This window comes from Eptatretus burgeri, chromosome 14 (genome assembly GCF_056783735.1).
Source record: "Eptatretus burgeri isolate ZD-2024b chromosome 14, Ebu_testis_v1, whole genome shotgun sequence".
NCBI classification, from domain to species: domain Eukaryota; kingdom Metazoa; phylum Chordata; class Myxini; order Myxiniformes; family Myxinidae; genus Eptatretus; species Eptatretus burgeri.
This window is the reverse complement of record NC_140974.1, coordinates 28,885,827-28,910,058: the sequence shown is the minus strand read 5'-3', so window position 1 is coordinate 28,910,058 and position 24,232 is coordinate 28,885,827. Positions and strand designations below refer to the sequence as shown.

Sequence of the window (24,232 nt, the reverse complement as noted above, 5' to 3'; positions counted from 1 at the left end):
CCTACATGATTAATCAACTGACCCGGGTGACGTTTTTCGGCTTGCTGACATCTACCTCCTGGCAGATGGCTGACATCTACCAGTCCTCCTGATCTGGGAGCATCTTTCAAGGGACTGGCATTCCAGTCGTCAAGTAGTCACAAGTCAGCCACCTGCACCTTCTTCCCCCCAACCCCCATTTGGCTCCTGTATAATGAGGGTACACTTGTCTTAGATACACTTGTGTGAGGGTACACTTGTGTTAGTACACTTGTGAGGGTACACTTGTCACCATGCCTTTGTGGGTTTCCTTGCAATCTGACGTCTTCCTTGCATTATTCGATGACGTCCTTAAGTTCCATTTTCTATGCAATCCAGAATTTTATGATGCAGTAAAATCCTTGATTACACTCTGACAATAATTAATGTCAGATTGATGAAGTAACGACATAAAACAAGCTTAAATGCAAGTTAATAAATGAGCAAAAATCTATGGCCATTGTCTGACAACAAATATCCCATTCGTAGAACTTTCTGAACGACCCTCATGTATGGAGGTTTTCGCATTTATAGATTTTGTTTTCCCTCCTCTGTTTATCACCAATTGACAACGGCCTCTCAGGAAGGAAATCGAGGAGATTGTCATTTATAGATTGGACAGGTTTTATCTTTTTTACACTGAGGACATTAACAGGAGGTCTTAGTCTCGAAACTCTAAAGAATATTTTGAGGATGAATGAGAAGAGTTGGGTGTGGGTGTAATGGTCTTCGAGAACCAAGTGATCCTCGAGGATTGGCGTTATCATGTCATAGGATGGCGAATGACAATGATGATTCTAGATAAAGGATGAGGATGGATGTCCAGAACATGGTAAGATCTGTTGTCTTGTTAAAGGGATTGGCCAAAAATGCAATTTCTTTTTTCTACAATGCAATGAGATCTTTTCACCTTACTTTCAAGCTCTCTTGTATAAAAGCTGAAACAAAGAAAAGGCCAACACGTCAAGCAAGTATATAATGACTGCCAAGGTAGTCTCTGTGAACGTAGACATATACATACCTATCTACACATGGCCTCCAACAAGTATTGTCTTTTTATTTGTGAAACACCGCACTATATGGATGCATCACTAACTTGTCGAAAACCGATTCCATCAGGTATCATACACTGATTACATAAAATATCATAAGGGTCGATCTCCATGGATACCATGTACCACATATGGAGAAAAGGGATTTACATACTCTGTGTGTACTGAGAGGCAGATCTGGGACCGACGATTTAATGGCAGAAAATGTAATCTCAATAAAACGTGTTTAATATAAGCACCCCTTGCATACATCAACAAAACCTGCCAAAGCACATGATATTTGCAGCATGCTCTTAAATTTACGGCAAAGGTATGATCACCGGCATAAAACGACCGTTTTTCAACGTGATTCGTGCTTGGCGGCCATTTGCAGACGGTTTTGTGCCCCAGGGGCCTGAGCCCGTTTGGAACGCATGAATGCTGATAGTTCCCATCGATCGCTTTTACACGACTAAAGAAGTCTGCAATGCTTGCATCTCATCGCCGTCTGCTGCTCGAATTCCCGGGAGACGCGTGGAATTGTTCAGACCATCAAGCGGTTGAGGACAGATGGAAGTTGAGCATCTGGTGTCAGGAGGAGGGATTGACAAATAACGATGAAACTTTTTCTTTATCTTCGTTTTTTTTTTACCTGCTTGAATCGCAAGAAGTGAAAGGTTTTGTTGTTTTTTTACTCATTTTTTGAACAACAATGTTTTAGAATCGTTACAGTTGTGAATCACTCTTGTGGTCCTGCTCTGGAGTGTCAAAAGTACACACCTGTTGCTTTTGAAAACATTGCTCTTGAAATCCTCCGATGGGAAACCGCTCCCATGATGGATGCATCACAATATCTTTGAGGTGATGCTCCTTGCTTCCAAATACTACCCCCCCCCGCCTCCCCCTTCTCATCTCTGAATTTGAGGTGATACTGGTTGCTTCCCATCTGTGTGTCCATGGAATTTGGGTGCCTGTGTAGGAATATCACGTTATTGTCCATCTGTACTCGCAAGTACACGTACCCAATTTATTTTATTTTTCTGCTGAAACATTGTGTTAAGCTTTTATTATCTGTTCCTGGTATTATTGAAAGGCAAAATGAAATGGAAGCTAGCGAGCATTAATACACACGAACTGCAGGAAAGCAAATCCATTAATGTACTTACAATTTTAAAGCACTCTGATGTGATTACGTTTGACACATTGACATTGTGTCCAGTATTCTGTGTACAAATCCTGGAAATTATTTTTGAGAAAGATTACATGTTATCTGCTTTCTATATTTTAAACAATCTTATTGCATAACGCTCTTTTTGTTCAATTATTTACTGGCATTGTGCTCTTTGTTATGGAAAAGAGTTACAATGGAAACAGGCAATTGAGAAGCCAAACTATGTTAAACAGAGATGATGGGAGTCTTCAAATGAATGGGAGATATTATACTAGCATGGATTGGCTCACAACGCTCACCTCTCCACACGTCGTTGCAGAGATTGACATCAGGTTTGCTGTGTCATCATGATTTACACCAATCATAACACAAACATTTCTTTTCTACAAATATATTTCTAATATTGGTGATATTATATTTATTTGAAATTTATTTGTGATACAAAAAGGTCCAAGTGGTATAAATGGTCAAGGATCTAAGCTGTCTAATCTGTCAGAAGGGTGTAAGAGGTCGAAATGGTATTAATGTCTAGGGGTCTAAAGGGTTGTAAGGTTCTTTTGGGTGATTGGGGACTTTTGGATCCTCGACGACTTTTGGGTATTTAGGGTCTTTAGGGTCCTTGGGGTTTTTTGGGGGGTCTTCAGGATCTTTTGGGACTTCAGTGACTTTTGGGTATTTTTGGCCTTCGGTCACTTTTCGGTCCTCAGGGTCTTGTGGGTCATTTGGGTTTTCAGTGACTTTTGGATATTTTGGGTCCTCAATGACTTTTGGCTCTTCAGGGTATTTTAGGTCTTTGGGGACTTTTGGGTCTTCAGGGTATTTTAAATATTCAGGGGCTTGTGGGTCTTTTGGGTTTTTGGTGACTTTTGGGTATTTTGGGTCCTCGGTGACTTTTCGGTCCTCAGTGACTTTTGGGTCCTCATGGACTTTTGGGTCTTCAGGATTATTTCGGTCCATTGCATCTTTTGGGTCAATCAATCAATAAGTCATTTTGGTTTATTGAGAACTTCAAACATTGGACAAGGTAGTCCAAAGACTGATATTTGTCAAGTTTCCAATTATAAAACAATCTTCCAAATATGTATTTATATATCGAATAATAATCATATAAAATTGCATGAATATGTATATTATGCATTAAAATAAATGTGTAGAATGAAAATGCAAATTAGCTGGAAAGCAGAAATAGAGACATTTTAAATGACGACAAATGGTGTCCAAGCTCGGAGCCCCCACGGCTCAAAGCTCACTCAGCCAGGGCACACGGAGTGATGGCATCAGCGACGAGATCACCTGCACTGTGTCCGCAAATGGCGAGCAGGACTTGCAAATGCCCAGGGTGCACAGAGCGAGCACTGCTGGGGTCCATGCGCCCAGGCTCTGCAAACGGGCCACAGAAACGACCTGTAGACACAGAGCAGCAGGAACTACCAGCCCAGAACCCAGGACCATGCGCCCCCGCACATCAACACGAGACCGATTGCATCCCGCTCTAGCATCTGGAGCACTTCGTTCGCCCCAACGGAGAGTTCACTCTGAGTGCTTCTGCATGAACTACACCTGCTCAGCTGCTCTTCCCCTTGGGCCTCGGTTGTCGTACCGGCGTCCTCCCTCCACAACCACACCCGACTCCACCACTCTTGCAGATGGGACCGGCCCCAACACAGTGACCCTGCGGTCAGGGCCATGTTCAACAGATCGGTCACAGCTTCGGCGATAAACCCAGAGAGACTTGGGTCACATGGCTTGGAATGGAATGACTCGTCAAGCGAGATGCATGCTTGGGCACAGCTGCTCTGCACACCACGTCCTCGACAGGAGACCATGGCAAAGCATCTCCCATGCGGTGACGATGGAACAAACCTGGAAGTGGAAGTGATGCAGCAACGTCGTCATGGTGCTACCAGCTGCCAACGTGCTGCGGTGAGGATGAATTTATGAGGATGAATGGGTCATTAGGGCCATCGGGATATTTTGGGTCTTTTGGGTCCTCGGGGACTTTTGGGTCCTCGGGGTCTTTAGTGTCATGGGGTCTTAAGGGTCTTGGGAAATTAACGTTCAAACAGGATGTGATTAATAGGCATATAGTCTTCACAGAATGATGGACGGCTTCACTGCCTCACCGAGATTTTCATTTTTATGCCTCCAGTGACGAAGTCGCTGGTGCCATGATGTTTTTGGGTTGTCCATCAGTTTGTACGTACGTCCGTCCATACATGCGTATGTACAGCCATGCAAATTTTCTCTGTTTTCTCTGTAACTGCTTATCCGATTGACACAAAATTGTCAAAAGAGATGTGAATACTCATGCAGAATTTTGAAATTGATAATTATGATGTCACAGGTGACATGGGGTTGTAGCCATATTGGAAAAATGGAAAATCTTTGGACCTCTGTATCTCCTAAATTTCACCATGGAAAAAATTGAAACGTGGCATCTGGCAATTACTCTACATGGGAAATAAGTGAATTGACAATGACGTCATCGGTGAAGTGGTATCCCGGTCAAAATTCGACATGTAGAACGCTGCATTCGATGAGTATGAAAATTTGTGAGGTTCACCTTGGGATAAATTGGTTGAAGGAAATTTTTTATGACATTATCAGTCATGTGGTTTTGTAGCCATATTGTTAAAAAAAAGAAAAAAAACCAGGAAAAACATCTTTTTCAGAATAGTTTTAAATATCAAAGTGAAACTGCACAAAAATGATTGACTAGCCATTGTGAATAAAGTTTGATAACTCCTACGTCATTGGTCACATGGTCTGGCAGCCATATTGGAGTTACCATAAAACCTGCAAAAATCTTGTTCTCCAGGATGGCTGGACAGTTTGAGGTGAAACTTAACAGACCTATTCAACATGCCTTGGCAATACTGAGGTGACAAAGAATAATCGATGTCACCTGGTTCGGTGGCCATATTGGATTGAAGAAAATATTAAATAAAGTTTTCTCTGGAAGTGCTAATCCAATCAAAGCAAAATTTACCAAGTATCATCTAATGCAATATCTGCATACAGTGTGGAAATGAGGACGTCATAGGTCATGTGGTATGGCAGCCATATTGGATAGAAAAACGAACCTTATCTGATCAAAACAAACTTCACACATGTGATCCGCAACCAAATCATGGGCAGAGTCCAAATTTTCAATGCCATAGGTCACGTGGTTTGGCAGCCATGTTAGTTTCAAAACTGAAAATGAAAAGCCCTTTTTCTCCAAATCCTTTTAACAGATCATTGTAAATCATATTGCATTACATGGAAAAGGGCAGTGGATCACAACTGCAAAGTTTCGCATCCGTCACGACAGCGGTTTCCAAAACAATTTTAAAAAATAATTTCCTTGAAATAAATGTGGCTGTCATGCTACATAAATTATGATGTCATATTAAGTCATGTGCATGCAGCAAGGGCAGTGGATCATATTTCCAAAGTCTAGTATTGATAGGTTAAATGGTTTCAGAGAAATAATTGTTTAATTATTTCTTTAAAATCAACGTGGCTGCCACATCATGTGACTGATGAGGTTATTGTTATATAAAATATTTCCAGCAACAGTAGTGGATCATAACTGCAAAGTCTCGCATCAAAAGGCTAAGCAGTTTCAAGGAAATCAATTTTTTTAATTTGATCGACTCAGCATGGGGAATATTGGTTTAAAATTTCAACATCATCCGTCACATGGTCTCGGAGCCATGTTGGACAAAAAGCATTTTCCGATCAACGTGAAACTCCAAATATGTGATCGGCCATCCATTCTGAATTTGATTTGATAAAGAGGATGTCGTGGGTCAGATGTCTGATCGAAGCAGGGTTGTTTCAAAGTGGGGTGGCATCGTCTTTTGTCACATTGAAATTTCACGAAATTTTCACCATCGATGCGAATACTCATGTATAATGTTTTTGTGATGACTATGACGTCATATGTCATGTGGTGCGGCGGCCATGTTGGAAAAAGAATAAACTTTGGACCTCTGTTTCTCCGAAACTGCTCCATCGAAAAAAATTGAAACTTGGCACATGTGAAGTAGTCCCCATGGGAAACAAGTATGATTTTTTGATGATGTCATACGTGGCTTCATTAAGACGTCATAATTGCACGTGTCAAATGCTTTATCTGATCAGTGAGAAAAAATTTTGATGGTCATCTAGGGCTAAGTTGTAAGCCTGGTGTTGACGCAGTGGTTAGGGCAGTGGCTTGGGATCCAAAAGGTCCTGAGCTCAAGCCCCGTTGGGCCACTGAATTAATACACCAGGGGGTTGACTCAGCCTGTCATCCTTCCGAGGTCGGCAAAATGAGCACCAGTATACTGGGCCGGTGTATACCCCGGTTAAAATAGGTGTACCATATCCCTGTGTCGTAAGAGGCGACCAGGGTTGCGTCAGGAAGGGCATCCGGCGTAAAACATGTGCCAAATCACGATGCGGATCATACGGATGATCCGCTCTGGCGACCCCTCACGGGAGCAGCCGAAAGATTAAGAAGAAGATCTAGGGCTAAGTTGTAAATGGCAAAATATTGATGACGTCATCAGTCACGTGGTTTGGCAACCATATCGATTTCAACATAAAACATTCAAAAATCTTCTTTTCTGTAACAGCTGAACAGATGAAGATGAAACTTTACAGGTATGATCGCCTATCCGTGAGGAACAAATGTTCTCCACCTATGACGTCATAGGTCACATGGTTTGACAGTTATGATTTTTTGAAGAAGAAACATTTAAAAATCTTCTCCAGAACAGCTTAACAGATTGAGGGGAAACTTCACTTTCATGTTCCCCAAGCCTTGGGGATACCAGTGTATTCATGAATAATTAGTTGGTCACATAGTCTGGTATCCATATTGGTTTGAATGAAATTTTTGAAAAAATCTTACTCTTGAACTGTTTCATCAATCGATGTGAAACGTCAGTTATGACTGAGTAAACATGTGGACTAGATGTTTTTAATTTCAACCTAATCAGACGCATTGTCTGGCAGCCAGAATTATTTAATATTTTAAATCTGGGTTCAGGAATTTAAATCAAACTTTGGACAAGAATGTATAATTATGCAATAATGTGGGCGAAGGCATATCTCGTGAGTCGCGATGTCAGAGATTTTCGTTCTAGTTACATATATGTGTATATATATATATATATATATATATATATATATATATATATATATATATATATATATATATATATATATATATATATATATTGTTGTGGGCCGTGGATCGGTGGCGAGAACGACCACTAGGTGGGGGAGGTTTGCATCGTCTCCCACCAAACTCCCCAGAATTGTAGGCCGTCGCTCGGATAACTCCGCGAGCCGGCGGGTCGTTTAACCGACCGTGGTCACCAATATTTCAACCGCGTAGCATAGGATCTATTTGTCTATAACCAATTTACCTAATTAACTACGCGATTTCGACTTCCAGGTAAACCACGCCCTCGGCATATCTTGCTCGAACCGGGTCACTCTACCCACTGCGGGAGAGTTCCAACTACCGACTACCAACTTCGGTTTGGGTGCAGCTGAGCGGAAACTGCCAAAGCCGTGCCGGCTGGAATGAACGGATTATCAGGTATAAATAACACGGCTAAACTCAGATCCGAACCATGCTGGACCAATGCAAGAAGAGACGGAAACGAACTGGGGGCATTTCCAACAAGTTTTATTTACAGTAAATGAAGACACAAAGCAAGACAACGCGAATATGCAAAAAGTATTTACAATGATCCAAAAACACTTATTCAGTTCCAAAAACAACACTTATCCAAAAACAACTAACACTTAAAGACGGGCCCACATGCAGACACACACACACAAAATGAAAAGAAACCCAAAAGTCTGTATTGGACCCTTGCAGCCGTGGAGAGAGACAAGCTGGGGACCAGAGTTCGGTGGTGTACCTGACCGTCGGAGGAAGGGCGTGCTCCGTGATGTGGCACCTAGCAATGTTCGCTGGTTTGGTCCCCAGTCGCACGTGTGGGACTCGACGTTCATGGTGGAGCTCAGGTGGTGAATGGCCGGGGTTTACGGAGGGGGGTCGTGGTCGCTCTTCCCTTCCTCGTGGAAGGCCAGCAGAGACACATTCGCCACCTCGACGCCCACCAAAAACTCTTCAAAAGAACTTTTAAAAGACTCTCCAAGACCCCAAAAAGACTCTCCATGACCTCAAAAAGACCACCTGCCTCAGAGAGTGCTCGGGAATTTATGGACCTCCCTCAGCGAGGAGAGGCCCTGGTGAACACACCTCGCTGTCCGCCTCTGATTGGACAGGTCCTATGGCCCACCTTTCCGGGGTGGGGCCTTGGTCCCTGCCGGGAAAACCCAGCCACTCCTCCACGTGGGTCCACACTCGACAAGTAACAGTATCAATGCTGCAACAGCCCCTGCCGGGAAACCCCAGCCAGTCTTCCATGTGGGTTCATACTTGACGAGTAACAGTATCAATGTTGCACAGGCTGTCGTGCAAGAGTTACAACGTTTGTGGAAGGAACGTTGGTGGAAGCGGCAAGGAACGACTGCAAGACCCTGCCTTGGCAATTCAGAGTGCTTGTAGACAGCGGGTAGGTAGTGGATCGTGATGGGGAATGGAATAGTTGTTGGTTGTTCGTTGGAGGGTTTGTTGGATGTAAAGATTTAATAACCTAACTAAATAGAAATCGCAATGCACGCCTTTGATTCTCCCACAAGACAAAAGGAAAGGGATCTGACTGCATACATACTTAACGACATAACTGACTTTTGGGACATCTGTATGTTGAATGCAAATGGTTTCCAGATACATATATATATATATATATATATATATATATATATATATATATATATATATATATATATATATATATATATATATATATATATATATATATATATATAATTGTACGATTATATTAGTACATACAATGCTCCAGCAACGAAGCTGAACATCAAAAGGTAAAACTGACTGCTGGGCATAATTTAGGTCATGGGCATAGTGTTATTAATGCACAAACAATGGATATTTACCCACCATTTGGTACAGAAAGAGTTGATAATAATTAATCGATGAAGAAGGACACCGAGCTGATGGATGATTCAGGCAGTTGTAAAATTAATCATTGAATTACAAATTGCTGAAGTTCTTTCTTTTGGCCAACAACTAACAACATGCTTGAGAACAACCTACTTTAGTCCAACCTACTTTACATCAACAACTAACAACTATTTTAGGCATCATGAAGACCAACAATCCACCACCACATATCCTGCCACCCCACCTCATGGTGACCTCGTTTCCAACCATCTCCCCCCCCCCACCCAACACCACCCACAACGGTTTGGTCCAACAATGTTTGAGGTCACTGTTCTAATATTATCGAACCTTACCTTCTCAGGTTACTGTTGCAGCTCCGGACATTTTATGCTTAACAGAAACGTGAATCTATTCTCTCTTCCACTGTGACAGGTCCGACAACATTCCTGGTTGCGCTGTTGGTGCCTGTGTAAAGAACTCTCTTCCTTACTGTCCATCGTCTGCACTAACCCCCTTCTAACACTCTGGAATACCTCTGACTGTATATCTAATGTTTGTTTGCATGGTATGCCATCCATACTGGATTAAAATGATTCTCACTACACTCATATTTTCTACAACATGGATCAACTAGTAACCCTGTTTGGAAGCAATCTAAATGATGCCAAAATGGCTGTACACACAGACGAACTGGTATGGACTGCAATTTGCTAAAAAAAAAAAAATGCATTTTGCTGCCAGCTCCACAGCATCTGATATTGATTTTGCTTGAGAAAGCTTTTACAAAAACCTGCTTCACTCACATACAGATTTAACCTATCCTGTCTGTGCCTATTTTAGCCATCCTCGAGGCCAGCTGGTCCATTGAATACTGTGGAGAGGTGGTGGTTGCAGTCAAGCAGCTTCCTTTCTAAACATGGAAAGTGAACCAAACTGAGGCAACTTTAGGTAATTTTTTGAGGCTCCCAACAAATGTGTCTCCATCCTGAGGCATGACAGAAAACATTATCTTGCATGTCTCAAAACTGAATTTTCCAACCAGTCTCCTTCCGACAAGTCATTCTGTTGCACTGTCATGTGGACACCCTGATCGGCAGCTGCTCCTTCCAGTTCAGCCAAGCTAACTACCCCAGACCCAGATAAGTTATAGTTTACTGTTTTGTTTTAATTCATGTTTTTCTGGTCGTGTTTTTCGTCAGTTTTTTTCCTGTCCCAATCCATATCTTGTTACGTTGAATCGTCTACTTCATGTCCCAGGGAAAGTCAGGCCTATTTGTACTAGGCCGTAGTTCCACTAAATCTATTTTTATCCTCGCCAGAGAAGAGGGTATTGCATTTGGGTCCGTTTGTTTGTTATCTTGCCAAAACGAAGTTTTTGCAAGATATGTTAGTCAGCTTGTATGTTTTTTTTGTTTGTTTGTTTGTTTGTCTGTAATCACGTATAAAGAATTCTGCAGAGCACAGTTATCATTGGAAATTTTTGTAACTTCGCATATCAGAGGCCTATAGAGGTCCCTTTCAGCGCATAAAATTTTGAAGGTCAAGGTCAAAGGTCAAGGTCACTTTGTCGCAAATCAGGGGAGTCGACGAAACTCATTTTTTTGAGTAATTTTAATCTAATCGTCTCCAAACTTCATGGGAATATAGTCCATGGTCTGGCGCTCAGCTGATTAGTTTTTGGTGGCGATTGGCCTTGACCTTCATGGTTAGCGCCTGAGGTCAAACATATTTGACCCCAAGGTCAGATTTTCAAGTTTTAGGAACCATATCGTGTAGTACCTCAAATTGAACACCTCGATGAGTGCTTTCTAGCTATGTCAAGCTTGAGACATTATGATGTCATTTGGTGACATTGTGAGGCAACCACATATTTTTCATGGTTACTCTGAAGAACGATTCTCATCAGAATCTCTCGTAGGCAGATATTCCTCAAGGAGTCGCTCCTGGTGGATAGTAGCTCTGTTCACCTCAGTGTGACCTTAAAGAAGTCACACGTGCTCACCTTTTGGCAAGATACGGGTCACCCTGCGGGTGACATTGGATTATTTGTCTGTCTGCTGGCTTGTTTTTTTTGTTTTGCCACATAGAACGTGAGTGTTTTTCTCTGCAATTGCTTGTCGGATTGATATGAAGTTTTCACCGCAGGAGCGACTACTCACATTGAATGTTTTATTGATAAGTATGATGTCATAGGTCATGTGGTGCGGCATCCATGTTGGAAAAATGGGAAAAATTGGACCTCTATCTCTCTGAAACCACACCAAAGAAAAAAAAAATGAAACTTGGCACATAGCAAATATTCCACATTGGGAATCAGTGTGATTTTGTTATGACATCATAGTTGCCTTCATTAAGACGTCATAATTGCATATGAAAAAATTTGGGGGTCATCTTAGCATAAATTCGTCAGACAAAAAATTGATGACGTCATTGGTCACGTGGTTTGGCAGACTTTTTTTTTGTTTTTTTTAAACTTCAAAAATCTTCTCTGAAATGGCTGAACAGATCGAGGCAAAACTTTACAATTAAGACTGACTATCCATGAGGAATAAAAGGTTCACACTTTTGATGTCATAGGTCACATGGTTTGGCAGCCATATTTGATTTACCTGAAAACCTATAAAAAATATTTTTCTTTTTTTGAAAAATGGCTCACTTGGCTGTGCCTGGATACGTTTGAGCATGGAGGTGTAGCAGCTGAGGTGGGAAAGCAGGAGCATCGATGGTAGTTGAAACAATAGCAAGCTGTCCACTCCTCCATTGTGCTCTTTCTTTTATTTTCTTTTTTTCCCCCTAAGACCAACTCCTGTGTCAGAAATTGTATATAGTTGTATAGAGTTGTGTAGATTATTAAAGCTCACTGGTTATACGTTTTAGTTTCGAAAAGTCTGGCAATTTTGGGGTAGCATAAGGTTGTTTGTGTGAGTCAGTAAGGTAGTTCCCAATGCATCAGGTGGAGCATATCTCGTTTAAATTGTCACACACACACTAAAGGGTAGAGTTAAAAACATACGAGGTAGTGGGTAACTTCACCCGCATGTCACACGGTAATGCTAACTTTTAATGGCAATGAAGTAACTTTTAACCGATGTCTCCGGCTGTTGGACAACTCGAGGCGAGTCTGGGATCGGGAAGGGGTAGTGTAGTGGATTTCAGAATCGGATTTGAGTAATGCACACAGCATCCAGCTCCTCAGACAGGTATTTCCATAAATGCATGTTCAGAATAGACACATCCCTTTGTCTGGTGGGATTCTAACTCTTTGATGTGTTGGAGAAGGGGATAACATTTTTCTTCTTTATGACACGTTCATTACACATGATTTTACATCAGTTTTCATTTCTGCATGAGCGATATTTACCATTCGTGCACGTGGTAAGATAGCCGTTCGCCCAACGATACTTATTCTATTCCCTTTTCATCAAGACACATTGGCTTGGAAATATACGATTTATTTACACATTTTCTTTGGGTTATCATTTTCACATTGGAGTTACAGGACATTTGAGTCATTAATCACACCGCAAGCTTTTCCCGAACAGTTCGTTCTGATGATCGAATATGGCTGTGGTCGCGGATCATTTACCTGAGGCACCCACCTTTTTCCATCAGTGATCAATGCCCCGTTCAGCAGCTCTATGGATGCTGTCCGGCTCTTCTTCATATCGGTCTAAACAAAGAGGTGATGATTGCCTGTTAATGTTCTGTGAACGCTTCATGTTTGTTTGTTTATTCCGACAAATGGGCACTTTCTGGCGTTCATCCAGTACTCCAAACATGGCGTCGTAAGCCAGGTCTGTGTTAATTGGGAGTTGCATTTCATTCGATGGTCGGGAGAGAATGAGGTGAGAACGGACAGTTGGAGGTCTCGTGCAGGAATGCGCCAAGCTGGATTTGGCTGATGTCATGCTTGAGATTCCGCCCACACCGGTCGCCAATAAAAGGACGGCAAATCCGCTCTGATGACAGTTGGTGAGAGATCCTGATGCCAGTTGCAACGATGGTTGGTGACAGCTCATGACAGCTCCTGATGGTGCTTGGTGACAGTTGCACTGTTCCTGTTGGTTCTGCTCGGTCTGACTGGTTCTTAGCATTCCTGGTTCTTGACATTCCTGGTTCCTGGGAATGACAACGTGACATCGATTTGTATTTGAGCTTGTTTGCGGGTGGGTGCATGGCAAGGCAAAGTGCTAACAGAAACGAGCCAAGCTGTGAAGAGCTCATTCAAAGAGGCAGACCAAGTCATGCTCTACACATTTTGGGTTATTTTCATGGACGCATGATGACTTCTACCCTGGTATACTGAGACTGGATTTCTTTTCCCCCTGAATGGTCTGATGGGTCCCCATGTCTCATGCTTAATTGTGAAGTAAGGCATAGTGATAAGCACCTGCTCTTTGTCCATTTTTCTATAAATGCTTGTTTAATTCTTCATTTGATTGAGATAATTTTGTTGATTGAACATTTGATTTGAATTCAATCATTTAATCGACAAGGAAGTAAAAAGTCCTTCAGTTCATTTATATTTCTTGTTAATAATAAGTTCCTTGTTGACGTTTCAACCTGTCTGTGATTGTCATTTCCTTCCATTGATCCAGAAATGTCCGAACCTAGATAGACTGGGAGATTATAATTCCCAAACTAATTAACCTGTCATAGTCGGTGTGCACCAGCGGTAAACGCTCGGCCACATTACTTAAGATCTAATCAAGATAAGATTGGTGTATCGCCAAGGGCATGTTCCCTGGTCAGGAGGCCACATGACCTCTCGTTAAATAGCAAATTAGACAGTGGACACAGGAACTCGTGGTTAACTGATTGGCATTCATAGTTGTTAAGCAACCCACCACACCACAAAGTTAATTGTGAACGGTGGCCCGAGGTCCACTTCTTCCGAGGAGAAACGGGGTTTAACCCCCTCATAATACACTCAGTACCCATGGCTGTAATAGTATTTTAATATGCACCTTACTCTGTTTATTACTCTGACAGCAACAACCCATTCATTATTCTTCTTCTTCATCAAAATCTCTTCCTTTCTCTTTCACAAAGCTTAATTTGAAAACCTCTTCACTCCTAAATGCTGAGTTCATCAAGCTTTTTATCCAGCTGCAACCATGTGAGTGCTCAGGGGTATTGCCCCTATGTTTAATGGTACCACCGAGTTTCTTAGACCCCGAGGAGCACTAATCAACCATTTAGAATTAATTTTTCCTTTTTTAAAATATTCCTCCTGCACTCACAAAACACACAATTTCTGAGCTGCATCTCGGAACCAGCAGGGTCTTTCGAAATGAAAATTTTGCATCAAAAATGTATATTTCAACTCCATGGGGTTGACATACTTTATGACCTTGACATAACTTTAAGGTCATGACCTAATTATAGGCATTTCAACATTTTTCACCACAACTTGAATAAGGTTTGGCCAATTGGAACGAAATTACCCTCCTTCGATAGCGTAGAGCAAGGTGCATTTACATTTAATTTACAACATACAACATACAGGTTAAAGGGCAAGGTCTTATACTCCTTAGAGTATTAAACCACCGTTTAGGTGTTTCGATTCTGGTTTTTTTGCCAATGTCTGAGCTGTATCTCGGAGCTGGCTGCTACTTTCACAATCAAAATTTGCATCAATAACACTGGGCAGCACAAAATAACTTTTTGTCTGCTACTAAGGGAAATAAATGCAGGTGTTCTTGGCTAAATCTTGGCTGCTGAAAATCTGTCACAAGAATTTAGCCAGTATGTCAGGTTTTCAAAATATGTATATGTATTAATGATGCCCAGCATGCTATATAAGATACTTAATTGTTGTAGATCGCCACATTGTACATCCAATATCAGTGCTTAGTAATTACTTTAGGGTGTAGCATACAAACCAAGAACATAAACAAGTTGCAGAAAAACAAGTTAATAAAACATTAGAACATGGTAATCTTGAGAAGGGTGTAAACTTGAAAGGGAAATCTGCCCCCATTGTGAGTGATTCAGAAACAACACTTCAACTTTACACTTTTCCTTTCAATATAATCAGCATAGGCAATGTTCAGACGTGTTCAGAAGTGTGTGAGACACTTGCTTTTGCACTTGTATGTTGAATTTGTCTCCCGTTGTAGGAACCAGCAGTAATCACCCATCACGTTTGGGTTGAACTGGCCTTGATACCTAGTTTCCATAACCAAAATGTTGTGGTGGAACCTTTAGCCATGCTCATCGCTTCCCTCACCCAGATTAGGTGGGAAGAAATCAGAACGAGAATGCAAGAAGTGTATTTTAAGAGACATCCTACAGCCCATTCGCTGATAGATCATTAGCAAGTTGTCCACTAATTCTGCATACTGTTCAGATCTATGGTTCCCAAGAAAGTTCTGCACAACCAACACAAATGCTTCCCAGGCTGCAAACTCAGGTCAGGTCAGGTATGGGAGCATGTGGCAGAACAGCGCGTCACTGCGTCCACTTTCCGCCGGTACTCCAGGGGCCTCCATCTGGCCATCCCCCAGGCAGATGCCAGGCCCATCCCCATCTCCTTGAGATGATGGTCAACCTGCTGCAACCACGAGGCACGTGGTCAGCCCACTGGCCTCCTCCACTCACGAGACTCCCTCGCTGAGAGAATCTGGTGTCAGGATCAGCATCAGGAAAACGAGCCACATGTCCATACAGCCGCAACTGATGCTCACGGACTATGGAGGTAACAAATCTCATCCGAGTCTCTCTCAGCAACCGCTCATTGGACACAAAATCTGACCAGCAATAGCCAAGGATTCTCCGAAGAGACCTGGTACCAAAGGAATTAAGTCTCCGTCTCAGATCCTTGGTCAGAGTCCAAGTCTCGCATCCATAGAGCAAGACTGGAAGTACCAAGGACCTGAAGACTCGGATTTTCGTCCTCCCGCACAGGAACCGGCAGCACCACACCCCATGATCCAGTGAATCCATGACTCCCCAGGCCCGACCCAGACGTCTATTGACCTCTGACTCACAGCCAGCAGAGACATGAATATCACTGCAAAGGTAAGTGAATCTCTCCACGACCTCAACATCCTCACCACAAACAGGCACAGACAGGACAGCAGCATCCAAGATGTCACTGAAAGCCTGGATCTTAGTTTTGACCCAAGAAACCCGTAATCCCAGCAGCTCTGACTCCTCATTCAGCACCTCGAGGGCCCCAAAAGGATATCTAAAGTCTCCGCAAAGATGATGCATCATCTGCAAAATCAAGGTCCGAGATCTTGACATTCCCAAACGATGCACCGCAGCTTGATCTCTCCGACATCCTCCCTAAAATCCAGTCTATACAAGTGCTGAAAAGTGTGGGGGCCAGTACACACCCCTGACGAACTCCAGTAACAACTGGAAATGTCAGAGATGGTACCACCACACTTCACAGCACTCTCAGTACCAGAGTAGAGTTCAGACATCAGATCGATCAGTTTTGGTGGCACCTCACGAAGACCAAGAATCCTCCAGAGGACATCCCGATTCACTGAATCGAACGCTTTACAGAGATCAACATAGGCTGCAAGCAGCCCCTGCCCAAACTCTCGTCTGCGTTCGGTGAGGACACGAAGAGCAAGGATACGGTCAATCGTTGACCTCTTTGGTGTAAAGCCTAACTGCTCTGGACTCTAGTGCTCAAGCAGATGGTGGCGAACCCTATCAAGAATTATCCGAGCAATGACCTTGCCCAGCACTGAGAGCAGCGTCACCCCTCGGTAGTTGTTGCAGTCTTGGCAATCACCCTTCCCTTTCCAGAGAGGAACAACAAGGCCCCTCTTCCAATCAGTTGGGATGATGCCTGTGTTCCAGGCAGAGCACAAAACTGCATGCAATGACACGAGTGCAGCATTTCCACCAGCCTTGAGAAGTTCAGCATGGATGCCACAGATCCCTGGAGCTTTGCCCCGTTTCAACCGGTTCACCGCAGCCCGTGTTTCCACAAGCGAAGGTGGACCACAGTTGATTCAAGGATCAGCAACAGGGATTGTAACACCCTTGACGTCCAACTCGACAGCTGGTGGATCAGCCTGGTACAACCGCTCAAAGTAACCGGCCCAGCAGGCCTTCACTTCAGACTCCTCTGTCATGAGCCTACCACTCTCTGCTCTAACTGCAGTGCTCCGAGGGATGGGCTTGGATGAACGCAATGCGCGAATTCCCCTGTAAGCGGGACGAGAATCACCTGTCCACAGGTGATGCTCTACCCCCTCACAGATTCCTCGCACATAGGCCTCCTTGTCCATCCTCGGTGCACGTCCAGTTTTACGCCTCAGCTCCCTGAACAGCTCAGCTCTGCCATTCAGCCTGGCCCTGTGACTCTGGTCAATGTTATCCAGTGTCCCTTGAGAGACAAAATTCTTTTTTGCCCTGCCGTGAGTTCCAAGACATCCAGCGACAACATCAAGGACGGTGGTCTTGAAGGCACTCCACAACTCTTCAGGACCCCCCAAATCACCCAGACCCCCCAAGTGTCCACTCAGCCTGTTCGCAAACTCCTCAGCTACTCTCTCATCCCTGAGCTTGCCAACATCCAGCCTAAGCTGGGATGGTACCATTCTCCAGGATTTATGTTGCAGCTTTAGAGTTGCTACAACAAGCCTGTGGTCAGTATTGAGGAACTGAGCACTCTGGTAGACCCTGCAGTTCTGGATCATCCTCCAATGACCGTCAATGAGGACATGGTCAATCTCCTTTGCCACACCACCAGCGTCGGAATACCAAGTCCAGCGATGAGCTTGTGGGCGCTGAAACCATGAACCAGCCACCCTAATTCCATGACTTCATGCAAAGTCAAGGAACTTAGTGCTATTCTGTTTCATAGTTCCTGACACATGGGGACCAACACACACCTCATAACCATCCCTATCAGTTCCAGTCGATGCATTGAAATTCCCCAAGACTAGAAGTGTGTCTCGTCTGGGTCACTGATCAACCACAGACTCGAGTGTGGCGTAGAATGCATCCTTCACGGTGAGATCACTCGCCTCAGTCGGAGCATAAACAGAGACCAGGGAAATGACACCTAAGGAGTGACGAATCCTTAATCTCATAATACGCTCGGTGACCGGTGCTACCTCAATTATCATTGGGGTCAGCTTATTGGACACAGCTACAGCAACTCATTGGGTTTGGTAACCATCAGAGCGACCAGACCAATAGTAGGTGTAACCACCCACCATTATCTCGCCGCAATCCGGTCTCCGAACCTCAGAGAGAGCTGCAATCCCGATGTCGAAACGCTTGAGCTCAGATGATAACAGAGACAGGTGATCATCCTCTCTTAGGGATAGGACATTCCAGGCACCCACCCGAAGGGACCGCCTCAGGTTAACCCAAGGAGACCGCCGTCTGGTGGACGACACCTCAGCACCACTCCGACACACTCTCCCACAATCTGACCCAGGGATGTTACCCCTTGGTTTCCCTCCTATCATCAAAGATTGGGGGTCCCGAAGGCTTTGCCCCAATCCCGTCATCCGGTGAGCTGCCCTGCGAAGGGAAACCTGCACAGGAGGTACTCCCACGGAGTGGGTTTTCAGATTTTTTTTTGTGTTTTGCGGAATGATCGGTTTTACAGTGGCCTGAGTGCAAATCCTGCCACCAACCTCCTAATAAAATAAGTAACCCAACTGCAGGAGGACGTCCGTAGACATAGTTGGGGACTAGATATGGATGGCCGTTGGCTCACAAGGACCTCCTCCGCCCTTTGACTCAGGTGGGTTCACTTTATTTTTGAACTCGGGATCACACATCAGTTGTCGGATCTGGGGCCCAACGAAAATGCCTGCTTTGAGTTTAGCATCAGTTTTCTCTGCACAAAACTTCTCTCTGACATATTGGAAGTCATCACCGTCGGGATCCAATGCCTTTGCAAAGTTTTTCACAAGGGTTCAGGTTAGTTAAAAATTGTAATGCCGCGTGGAAAATGTTCCTTAAAAATTAATAGTTTGGTCAGTTTTCATCCATTAAAAAAATTTAAAGTGCATTCTAAAGCTCTTTTTATGAGAAATAATATTCAACAACAGTTGGATTGCTCTAAGTAAAACCAAGAATACAAAAAAATATATTTGTGATCACTCAAGATCACCCACCAGGGCAATCTACTGTAATAGGACCATGTGCATAACTCAAACTCCTGACATGCTAAGAAAATTCTAACTTCAGATTCCGAATCAGCAAACTGCATATAGTCGAGAACACATGTTTACACCCCAGTAGCAAAATCTTTGTTGTCCAGTGTAATGGAAATAAAAAGTATGTAGAATTGACATTTTTTGACATTGACCTAAATTTAAGGTCATGACCCAATTATAGACATTTTAACATTTAGCATATTTCCAATCATCAGCAATGTCATGGAATCCATCATATTTTACATAAAATCATTCCTTTTCTCCAGCAGCCTCATCTCAGATCATCAATTCAGATTCAAACCAGGTCAATCTACCTTGGAAAAGCTGTTTCGACCCTTCCAGCAATGGATGGAGATCCTCAATGTCCAAACATGAGATCAGGGCCATCTCTCTGGATATATCTAGAGATTTTGATACTGTCTGGCATCCTGCTTTGCTCTCCAAAGTGTCTGCCAATGTAATCTAAGGCCAGTTCCACACATGGCTTCCTGACTTCCTCTATTCTTGGAGCCAACATGTGGCACTCAACGGAATCCATTTTTCTCATCTCTCTGTCAAGGCTGGAGTGCCACAAGGCAGTGTTCTCAGCTCGATCCTATTCCTAATCTTCATCAATGATCTCTCTGAACCTCTGGAAAATCCTCTTTATCTCTTTACTGATGACTCCACCCTCTTCCCTACCTTCAGACCTTGACAAATTAACAAATTGGTCAAACACTTGGAATATGTCTGTTAACCCTCAGAAATCCCACACATTCTCTCTCTCTCCCTGTCTGTCTTTCTTTCTGTCTCTCTCTCTCTCTCTCTCTCTCTCTCTCTCTCTCTCTCTCTCTCTCTCTCTCTCTCTCTCTCTCTCTCTCTCTCTCTCTCTCTCTCTCTCTCTCTCTCTCTCTCTCTCTCTCTCTCTCTCTCTCTGAAAGGCCCATACCACAAACCCTTTGTCAACTTCTTCAAGAACCCTCTCAAAAAAAGTTCAGTCACTCAAATGCTTGGGTGTCGCTCTCAGCCATGATCTCTCTTGGGCAAGCCACATTTCAAAGTTGGCCTCCACAGCCAGTTAATGCCTGGGCATCCATCGTGCATTGTCCTTTCTTGGCACACGTTCACTCCTATCCACCTACAAGGTTTTCATCTGCAGTTTGATGGCATGCTGCTTTTCCCTCTGGGCTGGTGCCCCTGCCTCACAACTTGCTCAGCTCGATGCCATGGAAACCAAGGCTTTCAACATCATTGAAATCTCTCGCAATGAAGCTGAGTCAATGGGCCTATCACTTTTCCATCGCAGACATACATGTCAGTGGTCTCTTTGTCTTCTTCCATCTCCTTTCTGGTCTTGCATCCTCTGCTCTCTCTGTGTTTTGCCCCACCTCCCCCCAGGTATCTGCAGAACATGTGCAGTCCACCAGCATCCTCCTATTAAAAAGTGCCAAAACCCAGAACCACTGGTCACCTCCACTCATTTGCTCCTATTTTTTTTCCTGCCTGTATAACCAACTTCCACATTCTCTTCAATTTCATTCTTTCCTTGAGGTCTTCAAAACAGCTTCTTACCATCTCAGATCATCCCTTTTTATCACCATCTCAGATTTTTGACTGTCTCCATCTATTTTCTCTCTCTACCCCACTGTTGGCATTCCCCCCTTCTCTCTCTGCTGGACCTTTTGTTATGTCGCATCCTGATATATCCTCTGTTCTAGTTCTTCCATGAGCTTTCACTATGTATGCCAAAAAAATGTTGCTGACATCAAGTATTTCCTGTTATTCAAACCGCCTGATCTATGACCATCAGTTCAGATTGTAATCTGGTTACTCAACCATGTATATTCTGCACCACTTTCTCAGCAATATTCAGAGGCCCTAAGTCTGAAAAAATGAAGTTATATCCTGAGACATGTCTCATGCATTTGCCAAGCTCGCTGCCTGTGGCACACATGGATCACCTTCATACTTGGCTATACGACTTTAATATGAGACGTCATGTGCAGCCACCTTCCAAAATATCTTCTGACCATACAAAATACTGGCACTCTATGATATCGAAATTTTTCACAACTTCCTTTCTCTGCATCCATATTTGTCTTAATTCATTAAGTACATTTCATAAAGTTCCAATCTGTGCAGATGGGATGTGCTGAAAATGCAAAAGGCAATTGAACAAATCTGAATCAATGGACAGGAAGGAAATGTGTAAATGCTCTGTGGAGATATACATGTATCATTACCATCCTCCATATCAACTTCATCTTCAGATTTTTCTTTAATGGAGTTCAATTTTGCATTTGAATGTTCAGCATCATCATCAGTTTGTAGAAACTGAGTACACGATATCCCATTATCCAGTAAAGTAGCATAAAAACGAATGAATTAATGTTTTAATTTTTTTTACAGTCAAATATACAGAATTAGTAGAAAGGATTAAGGCTGTACAGTAGAATATGGTATAATCTACAGACAATGCTAGAAAGTCCAGTAATAAATAAATAAATGCATTCGATTGATATTTCAAAAATGGTGGCTTTCAACTTCATGTGAATAGTCAAGACTGTAGTTCAAATTGCAGGATAAGAATTGGTGAGAGGGACTGTCTTTGAAAGAGTAAATCGAAATGAGGATGCAATCATGAAGGAACCATGTACTTGATTTTCCATAAATCCTCTACATTCTTATGTGCACATTTTGATCGATCGAGAACATCTGCAGGTAGATCCTCATGGCATCATGGTTTCTGTGACCTAAGGGAGTTGGATATTTTATGATCAATAGCAAATGCATGAACCAGTCCTGAAACCACTTGTTTAGATTTACGGTAGAGGATGATGATGATGATGATGATGATGATGATGATGAAATCTGGATCATTATCTTTGCAATATGCTTCTTCTGTAGTATCTATGCAAATGCTCAACATCATTTCATTCAATAGGTCAGTGTCTTTTAAAAAGAGTATATAATGTTAGATCAATTGCCTGGTTAGACACTTAAGTGGCTATTTAAAGAAGTTATTTTGTGACACACCACAAATATATTATTGCACAAAGGGCATACAGCCTTGGCAAGTGCAATCAAGAGAAAACCGCGAGACGTGAAGAGTATTCCACAATCCGAGTCATCAGCCGGGGACGATATGTGTGTGTCACGCAGGGCAGGTCATACACAAAGCTCCAATTTCTGCCTTTTTTGAGAAAGCCCAATTTTCATATCCTGTATGAACCGATCGAGTTGCCATGTGAATTGCTGACCTTCCTCGGGCCTCGAAGTTAATCTCGTCAATAACACGACGGCACAGCAGAATTCTGCTGAAGACGCCACCGTTTCAATCTCGCTCTCCCCGCACCTTGCAGCCGGTAATCTCTGCTCAAATGCCACGCTTGGGTTTGTGATTAGATTTCCCAACCGTTTCCTGAGTGCCTCAAAAGTTTTGCCTTTGTGTGCTGATTTATTCCGTATTTGGTTTAAACATCTGCAGCGCTCTGCTTCATCAGGCCATTGTCGTCTGTGTTACAATAACAGCTGCGAACATCCGAAGGTCTAGTTTTGCCAGCCTGACCTTCGATTCCTGAATGCATAATCATATGTTTGAGGTTGTAGTGTTGATGTTTGTTTGTTTGTTTAGTCTTTTCATCCTCTGCTGGCTTTGACAAACAGATTTCTGTGATCAAAGCCTTCTGATGTCATGTCAAGAAAGCAGAAAGCCTTGCGTTTCCATAAACCTTGACTGCACGTCTTGCTTTCCCGGTAAAGGTAGACGTAGTCATTCATAAAATGGCCAACTCGTACAATAATAACAAATAAACATTCATTAAGATGATCGTTATCAAACTTTCCTCTTTGTATCCTTGAGTAGAAAATGCTTTAGAGAACATTCCTATGGTTTTGGGAACAACAGCAACTTGGGTAAAATTCCCAGGAATTTCCAATTGCATCAACGATCTGTGAAATGTCACATGCACATAAGATTACTAGATCTGATCCTTCGTGTTCACTTCACATGATCTGAGAAAATGCAAACTCGGTACGCTTCCTAGTAAATTATTTTGAGATAACCTTGCTGCCATTGCATTGTCCATGATTGTCTGTGAAACATGAATAGGATGTGGCAGAAGCTTTTTGGCCTATCAGAGAAAAGATATGGCTGATTACATGAGGAACCAGGAAATTGTGAATTTTAACCTGTATTTCACTCTTGGTCCATATACGAGGGAATGAAGAAACTCGACTACATTCAGGGAAGGTGAATGGGGGAATGAAGAAGAGCTCTACTGTATGCAGGAGAAATTGTAAGAGGGAAGGAAAAAGGACTTCTACGCATTCAGGGAAGGTTATCAAGGGGGATGAATATGTTTAATGTCATATATAGGGATAACGAGCTGTAACATGGAATGAAGAAGTGCTCAACTACGGAAATGAGGAGTTGTAGAGAGGAGATGGAGAACTGCCCGACCGTATTCAGGAATAGTTATTAGAGGGAATGAAGAAGTATTCCACTCTATTCAGGGAGAGTTATTGGAAAGAATGAAGAAGTATTCCATTACAATCAGGGAGAGTTATTAGAGGGAATGAAGAAGTATTCCATTACAATCAGGGATAGTTATTAGAGGGAATGAAGAAGTATTCCATTACAATCAGGGATAATTAATGGAGGGAATGAAGAAGTATTCCATTACAATCACGGAGAGTTATTAGAGGGAATGAAGAAGTATTCCATTACAATCAGGGAGAGTTATTAGAGGGAATGAAGAAGTATTCCGCTACATTCAGGGCGAGTTATTGGAGGGAATGAAGAAGTATTCCACCACATTCAGAGAAAGTTATTAGAGGGAATGAAGAATTATCCATTACAATCACGGAG

The 24,232-nt window shown here is 42.9% G+C and overlaps 1 long non-coding RNA gene across 1 annotated transcript in view; it reads left to right on the top strand.

Annotated features, from left to right (window-relative positions):
• The first annotated feature begins 10,124 nt into the window (after positions 1-10,124).
• LOC147012874 (uncharacterized) overlaps positions 10,125-24,232 on the top strand; it is a 23,251-nt gene continuing 9,143 nt past the window's right edge. Inside the window, exon 1 of the long non-coding RNA XR_015051101.1 lies at positions 10,125-10,381. This is a non-coding gene — a long non-coding RNA (uncharacterized LOC147012874). The remainder of the gene's footprint in view (positions 10,382-24,232) is intronic.